The sequence below is a fragment of the Pleurodeles waltl genome, chromosome 11 (assembly GCF_031143425.1).
Source record: "Pleurodeles waltl isolate 20211129_DDA chromosome 11, aPleWal1.hap1.20221129, whole genome shotgun sequence".
Classification (NCBI taxonomy): Eukaryota; Metazoa; Chordata; class Amphibia; order Caudata; family Salamandridae; genus Pleurodeles; species Pleurodeles waltl.
The window spans coordinates 111,590,525-111,608,729 of NC_090450.1; the positions used below are offsets into that span (position 1 = coordinate 111,590,525).

The window sequence follows — 18,205 nt, forward strand, 5'->3', positions numbered from 1 at the left end:
CTCCAAGGATACTTGGCCAAAATGTTTGTGAATAGTCCCCGGTGGTCCACTATGGCCTGCACATTGATGGAATGCATGTGCTTTTGATTGCGGTATATGCGCTCTGTTGTTTCAGGTGGCACAGGTCAGACATGAGTGCAATCAATTGCACCAAGCACATGCAGAAAGCCATGAAATTGGTAGAATCCCAGTTTTATCTCCTGCTTTTGCTGGGTGTTGGGGAAGCTGATGTGCCGGGGTGTCAGGGAGATTATTGCATCAACACCTTTGTCAGGAACGCAGAGAATGACGGCTGTGACACGCCAACATCCAGGGCACCCGTTGTTTGAAATGAGCCACTTGTCAGCATATGCAAAGGTGGTATGTTGTGTGGGGTCTGCAGGCTGGCTGTGATTTGTGGCTCAATGTGGTGCAGCAGGTGAAGTATTGCTTGCCGGTTGAGTCTGTATGTCCTTATGATGTCTTGTTCCCTGAGGCCATGGAGGGTTGTCCTGTTTCTGAATACCCTCACCTGTCTACAACGTTGCCTTTGTGGGCCGTGTTGTGGTAGTTGCTGTGGTTTTTGCTGTCCTCTGCGTCATCTCTCAGCTGGAGCAGCAGCATTTCCATCTTGTCCTTTGGGTTTATGATGTTGCTGATGTGTGTTTCCCTTAAGTGTTGATGTGTTTGCCTCATTTTAACACCTGGTGTGACCTAGGCATTAAAATTTGAAGCAAATCAGAGTTAAAGTAATTTTATGGGTCCACCGACCACCAGTGCATATTTTTTGCCTGGGTGGTTAAATATGGCGCTAAGGCTTTAGTGTCATTTTTGGACGGCAATACCTACCTTGCATCTCATTGATGCAAGGAGGTTTCACGCATCCGAAAAATGACGTTAACTCCAATATTTTGATGCTGGACGGGTCTAGCATCAGAATATAAATATGGAATTCAGTGCAAACAGGGTGTAAATATGGCCCACAGAGTCTTATGCCCTCATTATATCATTGGTGATAAAAACCACCTACCACCGCGGTGACGGCCGCCAAAAGACAGTTACCGCGGCTACCAGTCATCTGCTAAATTATGACCGTAGCTGGAATTCCGGCACAAGGATGCGGAATTCTGGCTACGGCCATGGCGGCGGATGGGGGTAAGGTGGCGCTGCTGCCAGCAGCAGCGCCACGCCAGTAGACCATCGCAGACCGTATCATGACACATGATACGGCCTGGCAGTGTTCTGCTGGTGGATGCTGCTGCTGGCAGCAGCGCCCCACCTTGTCTCCTGCCGGAGGACGCACTGAAATCAGTTAAGTCAGGTGCTCTGACAGGGGAGGGGGTGTCGTGTGTGTGTGTGTGTAGGGCCGTGTGTGTATGTCTGATCATGCACGAATGCGGGTGTGTGATGCGTGTTGTCCGTGTGTGCATGTATGGATGTGAGAGTGTGTGTATGTTGTGTTGTGTGAATGCGTGCTTGTGTTCTTGTATGTATTGCAGTGAGTGTGGATGTGTGTGTGAATGAATGTATGCATGCGTGGGTGAATGTGGGTATGAGTGTGTATATGAGTGTGTACGATGGTGCATGAAGGTGCATGTATGTTGGGGGGGTGGGGGGATACCAGAGAAGGGGGAGGGAAAGTCCCCTGTCAGTGACAGGTAAGGGATTTCCTGTCACTGATAGTGCCTACCGCCATGGTTTTCATGGCGGTAAGGAGGCCACAAAAACCATGGTGGTAGGCGGGGTCTAACCGGGATGGCGGGCCGAGTGGTACCTTGGCAGTTTTGCTTGAGCCAAACCGCTAATGTCATATTATGTGAAAAAGTACCACCAGCCTGTTGGCAGCACATTTCTCCATTTTACCGTAGTGTGCTGGTGTCATAATGACCCCCTTAGTCTTGCATTAGATAGGTCACTCAAGGTCCTTGATGCCTTGCCTCAATTCCAATTGCTCTCTATCAGAAGATATTGTGTTATCCTTCCTGTGGAAAACTTAGCCAAACTTGCTTTTAAATGTGGCCCAATAATAAAAGGTGACAAGGTTGACCTTTAATGGTAGTATTGTCACTGCTTCTACATCCTCAACAAGATAATATATCAGAAAAGTAATCTATTATTGAGCATCCTGAAGGGTTGCTAGTCTACATCTGGAGTTCAGTTGCATTTAAACTAAGGACACCACTACCTTGACTGGGCCTGTAGAAATCTCTCCTGTTAGAATAAGTGCACATGAAAAGGCACCATCACTGTCACATTATATGTTAGGAACTTAAGCATCAGCTAATGCCATTGTGACATGAAAACCACAAAACAATCTTGTGACCCTTGCTGGAGGGATATGAAATATGCTTCTCAAGGGCCCATGGTGGATGGCTGGAGTGTGGTCTTTCTGGTGTGCACCCTTGTTTAGTAGACATGCAGTTTCCTGTTGAGGGGAGCAATGCATTGTTGCATACAGGTTATCATTTAACACAAGACTTCTAAGGTGGTCATTCTGGGAAACAGAGACAAGGATGAATACATCAATGCACCTAGAATTATGTTTGGCACTGGGATCCTTGTCGACAGCATGCTATCGGAAGCTCACACCTATGCAGCACATGCTGTTGTTGCTTTCCCCAGAATGTTACAGAGAGATTAAAAGAATGAAAGTAAATTCAGCAGGGTGGTGTGGGGAACCTATTGAATGAGAAGGTGACTGTTGTGAGATTTTGTTTCCCCAGGTTTTGAGAAAAATCCAGTGTATTCAATGATCATACATTAACGTAGGTTAGCTCCAAAGGAGTAAACATGAGCTGAGTGAGTAGTCACTGAGGCCCTCATTATGACATAGGCGGTAAATGCCGCCTACTGCCACTGCGACGACCTCCAAAAGACCGTTGCTGTGGCTCCCTACCGTCCGCCACATTATGACCGTAGCCGGAATTATGCCAGAAGGCTGGCTGAATTCCAGCTACGGTCATGGTGGCAGATGGAGGTAAGGTGGCCCTGCTGCCAGGAGCAGCACCATGCCAGTAGACCGCCACAGACCGTATCATGACCCATGATATGGTCTGGCAGTGTTCTGCTGGCAGACGCTTCCTGTCTCCTGCCAGGGACTCCCTGCAAGCAGGTAAGTCAGGTGCTCCGACAGGGGAGGGGGTGGAGAGTGTTGTGTGTGTGTGTTGGGGTGTGTTTGTGTCTGTGTGCGTGCATGCTGGTGTGGGGCATGTGTAATGCGTGTGTGCATGAATGAATGTGAGTGTACGTGTAAGTTGTGATGTGTGAATGCATGTGTGCTTGTATATATGTTAGTGTGTGTGGCTGTATGTGTGCATGTATGTATGCATGCATATGTGTATGCGTGTGTATGTCTGTGCATGTAGGTGTGTGTATGTTGTGGGACCGAAGAGGGAGGGGATGGTGGTGGAGGACTCTGGGGAGGGGAGCAAGGGAAACCCCTATCAGGGCCAGGGAAGGAAATTCCTGGCACTGATAGTGCCTACCGCCATGGTTTTCGTGGCAGTAAAAAAGCCACAGCAACCATGGCTGTGGGCGGGGTCATATTACTGTGGGCGGCCTAGTGATGGCTGCCAGGCTGGAGACAGTAGTCTCCAACCCGCCAGTCATTATCGCCGCGGCGGTCGGTGTGGTACATTAGTGGTTTGGCTTTTGCCAAACCGCCAATGTCATAATATGGCGGTATGTATCGCCAGCCTGTTGGTGGTACTACCGCCACTATTACACCGACTGCCAGGGTCGTAATGAACCCCTGAGTGTTGCTGCAATTAGACAAAAGTAAAATAGATAATTACCAACATCAGTATAATGTACCACCTTAATTTCTGATAAGTGGTATTCAATATGGTTTAGCATAGCCTACACATGCACAATGAAAACTACATGAATGAATCCTGGTAAAGTTTAAAGAGAGCTCAAGCAACTCTAGCCACTGAGAGCCCTGGCACATCCAAAGAAGGCACAGACAAAACAACTCTTGGAGGAGGATAGCTTAGAAAAGATTTTGGGTACACCCTTTTTTGCCTAATTCCATATTACACATCCTGTGGACCAAAGTCTCCTGATCCTTCCAAATGCAAAATGTACTCTAAAGGCTCTGGAGACATAAAATGGTCACAAATTCAAATGTAACTCATATCACTGTGTGTATAGGCTTCAAATATTTATAGTCATCAAGGATTCACCTACCTCCTTTTTGGACTAGGCCCTTTCTGCAGAGTCAACCCCATCTTTTAGTGTGGTGTTTGCATTGTTTTACTTTTTTAATTGTTGCACAAATATTGTATACATTGCCTCTAAGTTAAACCTTACTGATGTGTGCCAAGCTACCAAAGGGTTGAGCACAGCTTAATTTGGGGTTGGATTGTGGCTCACCCTGACAAGAATAGTGGTTGCTGCTTGACCAAGGCTCACACCTCAGTCAACCAACAACCCAATTTCTCACATTGCTGATCAGCGGTGAGGATAGGACTTGTGTTTGTGCAGTGTCATACAGACATTTGGTGTACACTCCCATCACATTTCTAAGATCAATTTGAGTTTAAATTCTCTCTGATTGCCCTTTTTATTTATTTTTGTAAATTAATTCCTACTCTTCCTCGCCTACAAGGATGGAGTTTGAGCTTGCTAACCTAGAGAGCTACAGTGTTGCTGAGCTCAAGGGGTTTCGCTAGGAGAGAGGGATGCTTGTTTCAAGGAGCACCAGGAAAGTGGATCTCCAAAAGGTCTTGAGGGCATGGCCAGAGTTCCGCCTGTTGCCAGTCATAAAAGATGACCATGAGGGAGAGAATGATGTGAAGGGATCAGAGCAGAAACTGCAGGAGGTTCTTGAATACACTTAACTGGGAAGAGGGATGACTTACCTCAGGATTGGAGATCCCTCCCTGTGCAGGAAGCAGTGTGTTCTTTCTCAACCTGACCCCAGATGAGTTGATGGGAAGAAAGGTTGAGAGGGAGTAAAGGTGCGAGATCCAAGCTCAGGGTGGAGGAAAAGAAGGCTGAGAGGGCATAGGAGGACAGGAAAAAAGCTATGGAGGAAAAGAAAATATTGTTGGCTCATAAGATGACCTTTAAGGAGCTGGACATCAAGGCCAGACAGGTAGAGTCCAGCACTGATGGCGCCAGCACACCTGTAGTGCTGTATGGAGATAAGAGGGTCCATATTCCTAAATTTTTATTGCCTGACTGTTTTGTGGAGATTATACTGACAAGTGATTTGAGGCTTATTTCTTGTGGCTCTTGCAATACTATGAGAACTGCTTTAACTGGTTGCACTTGTGTTCTTTCCTTAAGACATTAAGGCCCTCATTCTGACCTTGGCGGTCTTTTCGCGAGACCGCCGAGTTACCGCCGCGGTGAAGACCGCCGACTGCGGCGGTATGCCGCTGTGCGCATTCCGACCGCTGGGAGCGTTCCGCCGGGAAACCGCCAGCAGCCACACTGGCGGTCGGCGGAAAAGTGGAGACTGGTCAACCTCCACCGCCACGCCAGCAGAACACCGCCCACAGAATTACGACCCACATATCTGTGTGGCGGTCTTCTGTTGGCGGTGTTCTGTTGGCGGTCACCTCCCCATGGCTCCCGTCGCCTCCCGGAGGACCAACGCACAAGGTAAGTTGACCGTCCGTGAGGGGAGGGGGAGGGGGGGTGTTGTGTGATGTGGGCGTGCATGGGGGTGTGCGTGTGAGTGTGTAGAGGGGGTGTGTGAGTGCGTGTATGCGGGCGGGGGGTGCTGCTGTGTCTATGGGTAATGTGTGCTGTTCGGCAGGTGCGCATGTCTGCATGTATGTGTGCGGGTATGTGTCCCCGTTGTGTATGTGTGTGTAGGGGGTGTGTATATGTGCATGTTGGGGGTGTGTGCATGTCGGGGTGCATGTATGTGCATGTCGGGGTGGGGGTGGGGAGGGGGTTCGTACCACCTCTGGGGGGTAGCAGGGGGGTGGAGGGTGTGGGGGGAGGACTCGGGTGGGTAGTGGGGGGTGGGGGAGACCCCTATCAGTGCCAGGGAAGGAATTCCCTGGCACCGATAGTGCTTACCGCCATGGTTCGCATGGCGGTTCCCGACCGCCAGAAACCGCGGCGGTAGGCAGGGTCATGATACCGTTGGCGGTCTTGGGACGACCGCTGGGCCGGAGTGCGCAAACTCCAGCCCGGCGGTCATGACCGCCGTGGCGGTCGGAGTGGGGAAGTAGCGGTGGATCGCGGCGGTGACCGCCGCGGTCAGAATGCCATTTTTCTGACCGCCGGTCTGTTCGCGGTCCGACCGCCGCCTCTCCGCCGACCGCCAAGGTCAGAATGAGGGCCTAACTCAAGTAACTACTTGAGAAATAAGCTTTGCCTTGAAATTCCTATTGTGCCAGAATTTGACATTTGTTTAGGACATTATCATATTTTAGATTGATAAAGGTACACTTTTGGTGGGTTGGCAATACAAGTAATTCCACCGTGCATCATTCCAAACATGCACACAGAACCCCTCAGAGTTGAACAAGGTTTCAGTTCTGCAAAGTCATCACACCAACTGTGTACAGTTTTGAAGCTGCCTAACTAAATAAATCTCACACAAAAAGAACAAATTAAAGGGTGGTGCAACAAGCATGAGTCAAACTCAAATCTAGCACGTTATATGAATCCCATTTCTCCTACTTATATAAACTATATTTTTCTCATGTTATCAGTGGTTTATCAAAAGTTCGTTCTCAAGGTCTGAGGTCCTCAATTTATAAACTGATATAACCTCCTGCCTCATGCTGCTCACCTAAACATTCTTCAATAAACGTTCAAGGTACATATGTAAAAATATTGATGCACAAACCCCACTACTAAATAAACCATGTACTTTTGTTAATTGACCTCATTCAGTTCATAGCTTCCTCAGATGTGTATGAAGGGGCTAAAGTTCTCTGTCCACTGTCTTGCGAGAAATGCTCATCAATGACTCTTTAGAATGAAGTAAGTATTATAATGACCTCAAAACCTTAGATGTCAATCTGATTCAAAAGAAAGAAAGGCTTGATCTGACAGATATAATAATTTCCAACTAAAATTCCAAGTTCTGCTCCTCTGCAATCTCAAGGAAAGATTGCTTTTTACCAAGATCTCTGCTTTCTTCAAAGATAACAATCTTGTTTTGCACTATCATTGAGAACCCTGTCAAAGCAGAATAACAGAATTTGCCTCGAATGGCATCTAGGATAATCAGAAGATCACAGTTGAAATAAATAGTAGTTGCACTATTATTACAGGACATTCCTTCTGCTTTTGACATAGTGCAATACTAAACCCTACATTAAAGAATGCAAGACCAGATATTCAAAGTGATGTCTTCACACAGATTTCTCCATATCTCTACAAAATGATTGACCATAATTACACTTCCAATTTATTCTTAGACTTCTTTCACCTTCTGTGCCTTTATCTCTCTTTAAACCATTTCTCCTTTTCTCTTTAAGGCATACCCCAGCCCTAGATCGGATAATACCTTCTCCATAAACTGCCTCAGCGATGCAATTGACACTAGCATCATCCCAAAGCTTGCACATCCTTCGGACCTAGAATAATGTTTGTTATGCCAAAGACTCCAAGGCATAGGTCATTAGATGCTACTCAAGCACCTCAAACGCAATTTCTAATGAAGAGTACATCTGAGCTGTGGAAACTCAGCACTGTATAAACTCACTGTTCCCTGGCTTCGGGAATGTGGACACCCACTAGACTGTACCTAGAAGCCCCTCTATATCTACTGTGAAGAATCAGGAGGATCTACAAAACAACTCTTCCATCTGTGCCAAAGTGATCACGTGTCCAGTTGTGCAAGCATTTCAATTACTGCCTATGGAAAAGTACAGTGCTTTCAAGCATCTCTCCTTTATCCCACTGCCTGTCAACGACATGAGATCCACATTCTTCTGTCTAGAACTACATCGATACACACAGAGAGTGATTATGAATTCCAGACTGGATAAATCCCTGACCATCCCTCCCCAGAGAGAAATGCATTTTTGTATGTTTTCACCTGTACAAACAGGAAAGCACTGAAATAAATAATTGCCAAGACCACCAAGAATTCAAAACAGCAAACACTTGTTTACAAATAGATGATTGGTTCATGATCAGGTTATCTATTAGATGACTGAACTTTCTTTCTCTCTTTAACACATGCAACTCTGCTGCACACAAGGCATAGGCAAAGTGCCAGGCCACAACATTATTATAAGAGCATCCTCAGCCGCAATAGCAAAGAATCTCAATTTAACAAAGGACTCTATTGAAGAAACGCAAGCATGACTTTATTTCTCCTAAGTGCTTGTGCTTAAACACAGCTCACCTTTAATCTCAAACCCTTGGACCACTCTTTCAGACATCACTCTTGACACCCATACATATCCTACATACATAGGTGGTATATAAACTAGCACTCTATGATAGATGAGCAACACATAGTGTTACCTCTTACTCAATTGCTGGGAAAGGCTTCAGTGCTTCGGCCAGGGTATAAGGTGCTGTATACTTGTTACTATTGCATCAAATTCAATAGTTATTCATAAAATGACTACATAAAGACCATATAAAGAGAACATTAGGTGCACTGTCTATTTCAGAGTGAACATTATGTAAACTCGTGAACTGGAGAGTTCAGCTTTGCATTGTGATAATAAGCTTGGGAAAAAACCGTAGCAAATATGCTGAAGTACCTATTCCTGGTATAGTACAAGCTATACATTGTCGAGCAGTGATCAGCTGATTGCATTTTGAACAGCCCCACGCTAATGATTTCCAGATCTGAAAATAGCTGTGACATTGCACCAATGAATTAGTCAAGTGCTAGATCACACAACAGTTTGGTATTTGTCCTTGTTGGAATAGAAGGCTTTACTGGGTGAAAATACCTTTTACCACAGGATATTGAAAACAGACATGTGGGAGTGGTAAAATATGACTCGAATATTTATGCATATTTTCTATGTTAAAGTTTGTTCTGGTGTGGATGTGTTGTATGTCTAGTGTTTTTGGCTGCATTATTACATTGTTTTTCTATCGCATTGTACTGTGACTATTGTTTTGCCTTCTGCTGTGCTCTTATTTTTCTTTGTTTTATATTGCGTGATGCTTTGTTATTTACTATAGAAGCTCAACAAATATTGCCCCATTTCCAGCCAAACAGTACATTACTTTAAAATCCCAATGAAAAACAACCATTTCTCTCTGTGGCGGGCGGTTAAATAGCGCTTCTCCAACTTTTCAACTATTTGAGACACTAATCACCCTAAATTCGTGGCAGGGGCGTTTCTTAAATTCGTATTCCCAGAGCCTGCTTTTTGTTAAATGGCCTATTATGTTGTTAAAAAAGAGGGTTGAATGGCCCTCTTCGCAAATCTCTTCGATGGGCCACAGCTGATGCACTCTGGTGCACTTTATATATACTGGTAACATCAATGCAAACAAGTGCATTATTTTATTATATTTTAAGTTACATTTCTTAAATTCATGAGACATATAACCAAAGTGGTAAGAATAAACACATCCGAGTGTGGTTTGTTGAAACATTGTTACTGCCGGGTGGACCACGATCATAGATTAACCTTGCTTTCATAAGCTAGCTAATTATTTCCTATGGTTTGCACTTTACTACACCAGTATCACATTTATTAGCACAGGCAGCCGTAAAAGTCATGCCCAATATAAAGTCTCTCTGCTAAGGTTGAAAGTCCTCCTCAGGGCGCTGTGTCAGTATCTCGAGGGAAGAGGCAGGAAGCTGTAACCAAGGTGTGTTATTTATTATTTTTATAATGTGTTATATCATTGCACCAAAGCCTTAGAATTGACAGACTTATTTATTTCAGCTAAATATTTTTCTGAAAAAGTTTAATTATTGTTAGGCACGCTTACATTTACCTAGGATTTAGGGGTACATTGCCTAAACTATATGTTGTGCTATTTTGAAACAAAGCATTCTATAGTTGCGATATGTTTAATTGATGAAAGCATTTGCCTAAATATAATTGTAAAATAAATACAAACAATTAAATCTTTAGCAACCTAAGGAGGATTTGTTATCGTAATATGTATATTATACTGGATAATCACAAAAAATCCGAAACAAAAACGAAGATACAAATATAAGCATGACAATCTTAATTCTTTAAGATTTTAAAAGTTTACGGTGATTAATGGATTAACTAATTGATTGTTTGATGTAATCTTAAAACTGGTATTTTAGGCAGTCCTGCCAACATTAAGTATGGATTTATTCATCCTTCTAGGCTGTTTTGCCTCGTAGTTTAGCAACATCTCACACATTTTTTAATTTTTAATAGATGTTGCAAAAAATCTGATAGAATAAAGCGTTTTTGCGGAGATGTATTTAAAAGTATTGATGGGCTTCTATAATGTCCGGCGACTCACTAATATAGACATTTAGGGGGGGGTTACATTGTATTTGTGAATTGTGAAAGATGCAGATGCTAATTTAAATACAGTATTTTACTTGCCTGCTGTTACATAGCTTATAGTAAGAGCCTTTTCAAGAGTTTGACGGACAAGATCATATCCGTATAGATAATGCAGTTCTACGGTGAACGGGATAGCAGTTATGTTTTTGATGGAGTATCCTGTCCTCCAAACTCTTAATAACACCCTAACTTTACCAGGCTGCAATCTCACCAAAGTGGCATCTTCGCCTTGAAACTGTGACACAGATGAAGAGGAGAGGGCGGGCCTTACCTCTTCACATTATAAAAAGCAGAAATAGGAGGCTGTTAAGAGCCTAACGACAGTGGTCTCGGTTTGTAAAATTCACATGCTCAAGCGATAGTGCTTGGTATCTCCCAGTGACTGTGTTAGTGGGTGCCACCGTCAGGTGGGCCATATTGAAAATACTACCATTGTGCACTGTTTTAGTTCAAAGTGCAGAGACAGGAATACTTGTTTCTAAATGTACATACCTGGAGGGCCAGACCAGCTTGATTGTGTGAATCAAAAGTGATGGGACTTGATGGAAACAATTGTGCATCAAGAATTGCATTGTAAACAGTGGGATACTAGTTATGAACAGGGCAAATTGTGTAATGTTGGGAGTGGTGGCAAGAGGTACTCACAACACAATAGGTGTAATATGTAAGTCCCCAAAGCGAGAATGTTATTAGGAGTAGACTAACACGCAGCATTGCACCATGGTTTTACAGCATAAAACTTTGGTATTGTTTTGCTGTCCTTGTGAGAAAATTAAATAGTTTAAGATAATGTGATGAAAATATAGAATTTCAGTCCTCACTTGTCGGCTAGTCTTCCATGATAATAAGAAGGCACAGTATATGGTGTCACCTACTGGCTCAAGGAAATGCAAGATCTTACATTGAATGTTGCTTATAGGATCACAGTGTTGGATTTTTCTTTGGTGGCATGCTGATATCAGCAAAATGTGCTTGATGTAGATGAGTATTAAACGTTCTCTGATACATGTTACCTTTGATTGTCAAAACTTGAAAGGTCCCCAGTCTCTTTCAAGGTATTGTGTTAGCTAAAAGTTTAACACTTCTGTAAACTGAGGAATACTCTATGTTTTGTGCTATCAGACATAATGTTGAAGAGATTTCTTAAATCTAATAATGTTTTATACTTTGCTTACATGGAAAACGTTAGTGCTTCATATATGTACATCTCTCAAATAAGTTTTAAGCTCCATTATAACTAAGCAAGCACCATGTGAATAATTCAGTGACAAAGAAAATCACAATGCCATTTGTCACCTTTTCGATATTTTATATAGGATAAAGTCCACCCGCCACATATTATAAGAATATTGCAAGCCATAGAAGAGTTTTTATGACCATAAAGAAGAATGAGTCCGGAGGTCAACTTCCTTTAAAATCCCATGGACTCCAAAGGGACTTGCAATAGCCTTATAATGCATAGAGGTATTTTATTCCTTATCATATATGGTCATACCATAAACCTTATTTATATCCTTGGTGCAGTGCTTTTCATGTGAAAGAGATAGGAGGGTTGTAAACATAAAGCTTAATGTTTTATATCCTTGGTGTAGTGCTTTTCATGTGAAAAAGATAGGAGGGTTGTAAACATAGGGGGTGATTCTAACCCTGGCGGTCGGTGATAAAGCGGCGGCCAACCCGCCAACAGGCTGGCGGTCCAAAAAATGGAATTCTGACCCTGGCGGGAACTGCCAACAGAGACCGCCACTTTAACACTCCGACCGCCACGGCGGTACAGACAAACAGCGCGGCGGTCACCGCCAACAGACAGGCGGCAGACAATGTACCGCCCACAGTATCATAACTCACCAATCCGCCACCTTTTCCGGGGCGGGAGCACCGCCGATAAAAACACGGCGGAAACAGACTACGAACGGGAAAACGCTCACCTCTACGCACTCCACGAGGAAGGAGGACAGCATGGAACCCGAATTAAACATCCTACCTGCTCTCGTCTACCTGCTCATCTACCACGAGTACGAACGCCGGCGCAGACGACAACGGTGAGTACTGCACCTGCGACACACGGGAGGGGGGAGGAGGAAAGCTTACGGCACACACATATGCGACCCCCACCCCCCCCAAACTATGTACACACCAATGCAGAGCAACAAGTCACAGTGACACCACCCAAACCCCCCTGAAAACTGCAAAGACATAATTAAATTGTGAATAAAAATTTATGTACAAAATAGGCTCTGAAAAGTATTGGTCAACTAGCCAAAAAATCAATATCAAAATAATTCTATATACATTGCAATGGAATAACCGAGGCAATTAGTCCTGCACATCAAAAGAAAATCGAAGTGTCCGTGGGCCAAAGTGTAACAACACAAGGGCAAAGGCCACACAGGAGACCTGAGTCCTTTGGAGAGAACACTGCAGGGGCATCTGATGACAAAACTACAGGCACCTCAGGGGGAAGGGAAGGGGGGGCACCACAGCCACATGAGTCCACGATGCCAGATCCACGAAGGGGCCACCATGCCTACTGTGCCATCCTGGGGAGTGCAAAGCCACAGTCTCTCAAGTCTCTACAGTAGGTGGGTTGCCCACTGTTCCATCCTGGGGAGTGCAAAGCCACAGTCTCTCAAGTCTCTACAGTAGGTGGGTTGCCCACTGTTCAATCCTGGGGAGTGCAAAGCCACAGTCTCTCAAGTCTCTACAGTTGGTGGGTTGCCCACTGTTCAATCCTGGGGAGTGCAAAGCCACAGTCTCTCAAGTCTCTACAGTTGGTGGGTTGCCCACTGTGCCATCCTGGGGAGTGCAAAGCCACAGTCTCTCAAGTCTCTACAGTTGGTGGGTTGCCCACTGTGCCATCCTGGGGAGTGCAAAGCCACAGTCTCCCAAGTCTATACAGTAGGTGGGTTGCCCACTGTTCCATCCTGTGGAGTGCAAAGCCACAGTCCATCAGGTGGATTACAGTCTCCACTGGTCAAGGAGGAGGCATGGTGGGCACAGTGAACCGTTAACAGTGCATGCAGGAAGGGCCCAGCGGAGCGGTGCTTGAGACGGCGGGGCCCAGCGGAGCGGTGCTTGACAGGAAGGGCCCAGCGGAGCGGTGCTTGAGACGGCGGGGCCCAGCGGAGCGGTGCTTGACAGGAAGGGCCCAGCGGAGCGGTGCTTGAGACGGCGGTGCCCAGCGGAGCGGTGCTTGACAGGAAGGGCCCAGCGGAGCGGTGCTTGAGACGGCGGTGCCCAGCGGAGCGGTGCTTGACAGGAAGGGCCCAGCGGAGCGGTGCTTGAGACTGCGGGGCCCAGCGAGCGGTGCTTGACAGGAAGGGCCCAGCGGAGCGGTGCTTGAGACGGCGGGGCCCAGCAGAACGGTGCTTGACAGGAAGGGCCCAGCGGAGCGGTGCTTGACAGGAAGGGCCCAGCGGAGCGGTGCTTGAGACGGCGGGGCCCAGCGGAGCGGTGCTTGAGACGGTGGGGCCCTCTTCAGCGGTGCTCTTCTGCACGGCGGGGCCCTCTTCAGTGGTGCTCTTCTGCACGGCGGGGCCCTCTTCAGCGGTGCTCTTCTGCACGGCGGGGCCCTCTTCAGCGGTGCTCTTCTGCACGGGGGGCCCTGTTCAGCGGTGCTCTCCTGCACGGCGGGGCCCTCTTCAGCGGTGCTCTTCTGCACGGCGGGGCCCTCTTCAGCGGTGCTCTTCTGCACGGCGGGGCCCTGTTCAGCGGTGCTCGTCCAGTAAGTCAAGGGAGCCAGACCTGGCCTGGACTCCCTGCTCAGTCGCCCTCCGACCGTGCTGTTGCTGGACCCTTCGGTGACGGAGTCCTGGGCCCTTTGGTGTCCTCCCTAACACCCGGGATGGGGCTTGTGCGGCCCTCCTGCTCCGCGCTCCTGCTGGCTGACTTCTCCGCCCTGCTGCCCTTTCGCTCCTTAGATGGGGCTCTCGGGCCCTTGCCTCCCCTAGATGTTGTGGCTGGTGAAGTGGGCGAACTTTGCTCCTTGGGGGCAGCCGTGTCAGTCCTCTCACGGCGGCCCTTTAGTTTCCTGGTCCTCTTGCCTGGGGGGGGGCTGGCTGTCCCCTTGCTGCTGATTGAAGTGTCACTGCTGGCAAAGGGTGGACTCCAGAACCCATGCACCACAGTGACACTCGAAGCTGGGCTGGTGGTGGCTGAGGTGCTCTTGGGACTCTTTGCAGATGGAGGGGGTGGGTCAGGGGAGGGAAAGAGGTTAAGATTAGCGAGGAAAAGTTTTTTAGGACCAAGGTAAAGGGTAGGAGTAGTGGTGATGGGAGTGGAGGAAGAGGATGTTGTTGTAGGAGAGTCAGGTGTGCTGTATTTGGGTGCAGGTGCTTGTGCTGGAGGCTGTCGTGAGGTGGATGGCTGTTGGGTGGGTGTCTGCCTGCGTTTGTGTGTCTTGGAAGAGGGGGTGACAGACACAGTGGGAGAGGACACAGGGGACGTGTAAATGGTAGTGGGGGTGGTGACTGCACGTGTGCGGACTGTACTAGAGGGTGTGCTGGTGATGGAAGCACTGGCTGATGGTGGTGTGCATGCAGGTGTGAGTGTAGACGTCACAGGGACGGAGGAGGGAGACGAGGAGGAGGGGGACACAGAGGTGGTAGTGACTGTTGGAATGTCTGCATCTGGGTGTTGCTTGGGTGAATGCTTGTGGGTTCTGTGGTGCTTGTGTCTGGATGAGCTGCCCTTGGGTGTTGAGGTGTGTGCAGGCTGGTCTGATGGTGTGGATGGGATAGGCTGAGGAACAGGAGACAGAGACAGGGTGGAGGCAGTCAGAAGAGGGAGGCTGGAAACAGGGACAATGGCTGCCGTCAGTGCTGAGGCCAGAGCATTGAACGATCGTTGATGGGCAGCCTGACCCGAATGAATGCCCTCCAGGTAGGCATTGCTCCGATGCACCTCCCTTTCTACCCCCTGGATGGCATTCAAAAGGGTAGTCTGCCCAACAATGATGGTCTGAAGGAGGTCCATGACCTCCTCACTGAGGGCAGCAGGGGTGACAGGGGCAGGGGCTGAGGTGCCTGGGGCGAAGGAGACGCCCGCCTTCCTGGGCGAGCGGGCACGGAGCGTAGGCTGAGGGGCTGCTGGGAGGGCGGGGCTGGTGTGCTGGGTGGCGGCTGTACCTGTAGAGGCGGGGGGCCCGGATGTTGCCGCCACCGCTAGGGAGCTCCCATCCGAGGACGTGTCGGTGTCGCTGGTGTCACCACCGGTCCCCGTTGTGGTGCTCCCCTCGCCTTCCGGATCACTGGTGCCCTCGGTGTCTGTTCCTGGGCCCACCGGGGCCTTGTGACTTGCAGCTCCCTCGTGCTCCGATGCCAATTCTCCTCCGCCTGATGATGCTAATGCACACATGCACAAGAAGATGAAGAAGAAGGGTGGGGGGAGAAAAACGAAGACCAGGTTGAGTGCATGCAATGTCAACACCGTTGGCGGAGAGGACAGACACAAGAGCCTCATGCACTAAGCCGTGCATTCGGGGTACACTACTCAGTACTTCTGACTAGGACAACAGGTCTAGAGATGACTGACGCTCACATGTGTGATGCTGGACCATCGATAGCTGTACTTGTCACCCTACAGAGGTGGGGGCCGGGAGCACAGGGCCATGCCTAAAGGAGAGGACTACACTACAGAAAGCGCCCTGGCCTAATGTCACCCACAACCCTCCTCCCCCACCCAGACGCCTCCACTGCGCAGAAAGATAGCAGAATGTGCTGATACTCACCCCCTTGTGTCTGCTGTGATGTCCTCAAGCGCCCATCCAAATCAGGGTAGGCCACCGCCAGGATACGGGACATCAGGGGGGTCAGGGTACGACTGGCTCCCCTCCTAGGTTGGGAGGCCATCCCCAGCAGTGACTCGGCGGTCTTCCTGGTCCCGCGGCGGATGTCCTCCCACCTCTTGCGGCAGTGGGTGCCCCGTCTGACGTGAACCCCCAGGGCCCGGACTTCCTTGGCGATGGCACGCCAAATGTCCACTTTCTGATGGGCGCTGACCTATTTGACATGTACAGGGTGGGAAGGAAAAATTCATAAATTTTCTGCATGTTAGATGTGATTGGCCCCCCCTCCCCAACCTTGCCATATGGCACATGCTCTCATCTGTCGTGCGTTGCACTCCTCATTCGCCCCCCACCCCACCAACTTACATCCACCCCACTCCACACAGGCATAGCCCATTCAATGTGCACCCAGTGTACTTACCTGTTGGTCTAGAGGACCGTAGAGTAACGCATACTGGGGGAGGACCCCATCCACAAGTTTCTCCAACTCCTCAGACGTGAAGGCAGGGGCCCTTTCCCCAGTCGCAGCAGCCATTGTCACTTCCAGACCGAGGTCACAGCAGCACTTGCAGTATAGGTCCTCTCCTGTGGATGATCAGGTCTCGAGTGATTAAGCAGATAGAAAATGGCGGTCACGCCCGCGGCGGTGCGTACAGCGGCAGTGGGTACCGCGACCGCCGGCGCACCTCGTCATTGGCTCCTGAAACCCATAGGCTTCAATGTTAACCAATGCGGCTTCGTATAGCGGTCTTCGACCGCCTACCGCGACGGTGTGCCACGCCAGCGCCTTGACCTCACATCCCATTGTCCCACTTCACAGGTCAGGCAGCCGCCATTTCAAGGGCCCACATGGCATAATTTGTACTGCGTCACACAGGCCTAGGCCTTGCATTGCCACACATACACGCCTTTCAATACATAGATAATCGTGTGCTAGGCATGCTGTGGTGAACGTACCTGTGATTTGCTTGACTCTGTGCTCCATGTTGTCCTTCCTAGGCACCATCCGCTGGGACTTGCGAGGAGAAGGATGAATCCTCACGTGTACCGACCGCTGGTGGACCTGTCGACAATGGAAGAACGCCATATCACACTACGATACCGCCTTGACCGAACCACTATACATGAACTGTGTGCCCAGCTGGAGCCAGCCCTGATGTCCCCCATCCGCCAACCCACAGGAATTCCCCCTCTAGTGCAGGTTCTGTCAGTCCTCCATTTTTTGGCAAGTGGCTCATTCCAGACAACAGTGGCCATGTCATCTGGAATGTCTCAGCCTATGTTTTCCAAAATTTTGTCTAGAGTGTTGTCTGCCCTGACGAAACACATGTGGAGCTACATTGTATTCCCTGAGGAGGTTGATTTGGCCACTGTGAAGGGTGATTTTTATGCCCTAGGACATATCCCCAACATAATTGGTGCCATTGATGGGACCCATGTGGCTTTAGTACCCCCAAAAGACGATGAGCAGATGTACAGAAACAGGAAAATGTTACCATTCTATGAACGTCCAGGTGGTCTGTTTGGCTGACCAGTACATCTCCCATGTGAATGCCAAGTTCCCTGGGTCAGTGCATGACGCGTATGTGATGCGTAATAGCAGCATCCCTTATGTGATGGAACAGCTACAGAGACAACGTGTGTGGCTAATTGGTGACTCTGGTTACCCCAACCTGCCTTGGCTATTGACCCCAGTGAGGAATCCCCGGACCAGGGCAGAGGAACGGTACAATGAGGCCCATGGGCGATCTAGGAGGATCATAGAAAGAACCTTTGGCCTCCTGAAGGCCAGGTTTAGGTGCCTGCATATGACAGGGGGATCCCTGATGTACTCACCAAAGAAGGTGTGCCAGATCATCGTGGCCTGCTGCATGCTTCACAACCTGGCATTGCGACGTCAGGTGCCTTTCCTGCAGGAGGATGGTCCAGATGGTGGTGTTGAAGCAGCTGTGGAGCCTGCGGAGAGTGAAGAGGAGGAAGACGAAGAGGA

The 18,205-nt window shown here is 48.4% G+C and overlaps 1 protein-coding gene across 1 annotated transcript in view; it reads left to right on the forward strand.

The window, feature by feature from the left end:
- The first annotated feature begins 9,641 nt into the window (after positions 1-9,641).
- SI (sucrase-isomaltase) overlaps positions 9,642-18,205 on the forward strand; it is a 632,954-nt gene continuing 624,390 nt past the window's right edge. Inside the window, exon 1 of the mRNA XM_069213228.1 lies at positions 9,642-9,744. The gene's annotated coding sequence lies outside the window, so the exon portion shown is untranslated. The remainder of the gene's footprint in view (positions 9,745-18,205) is intronic.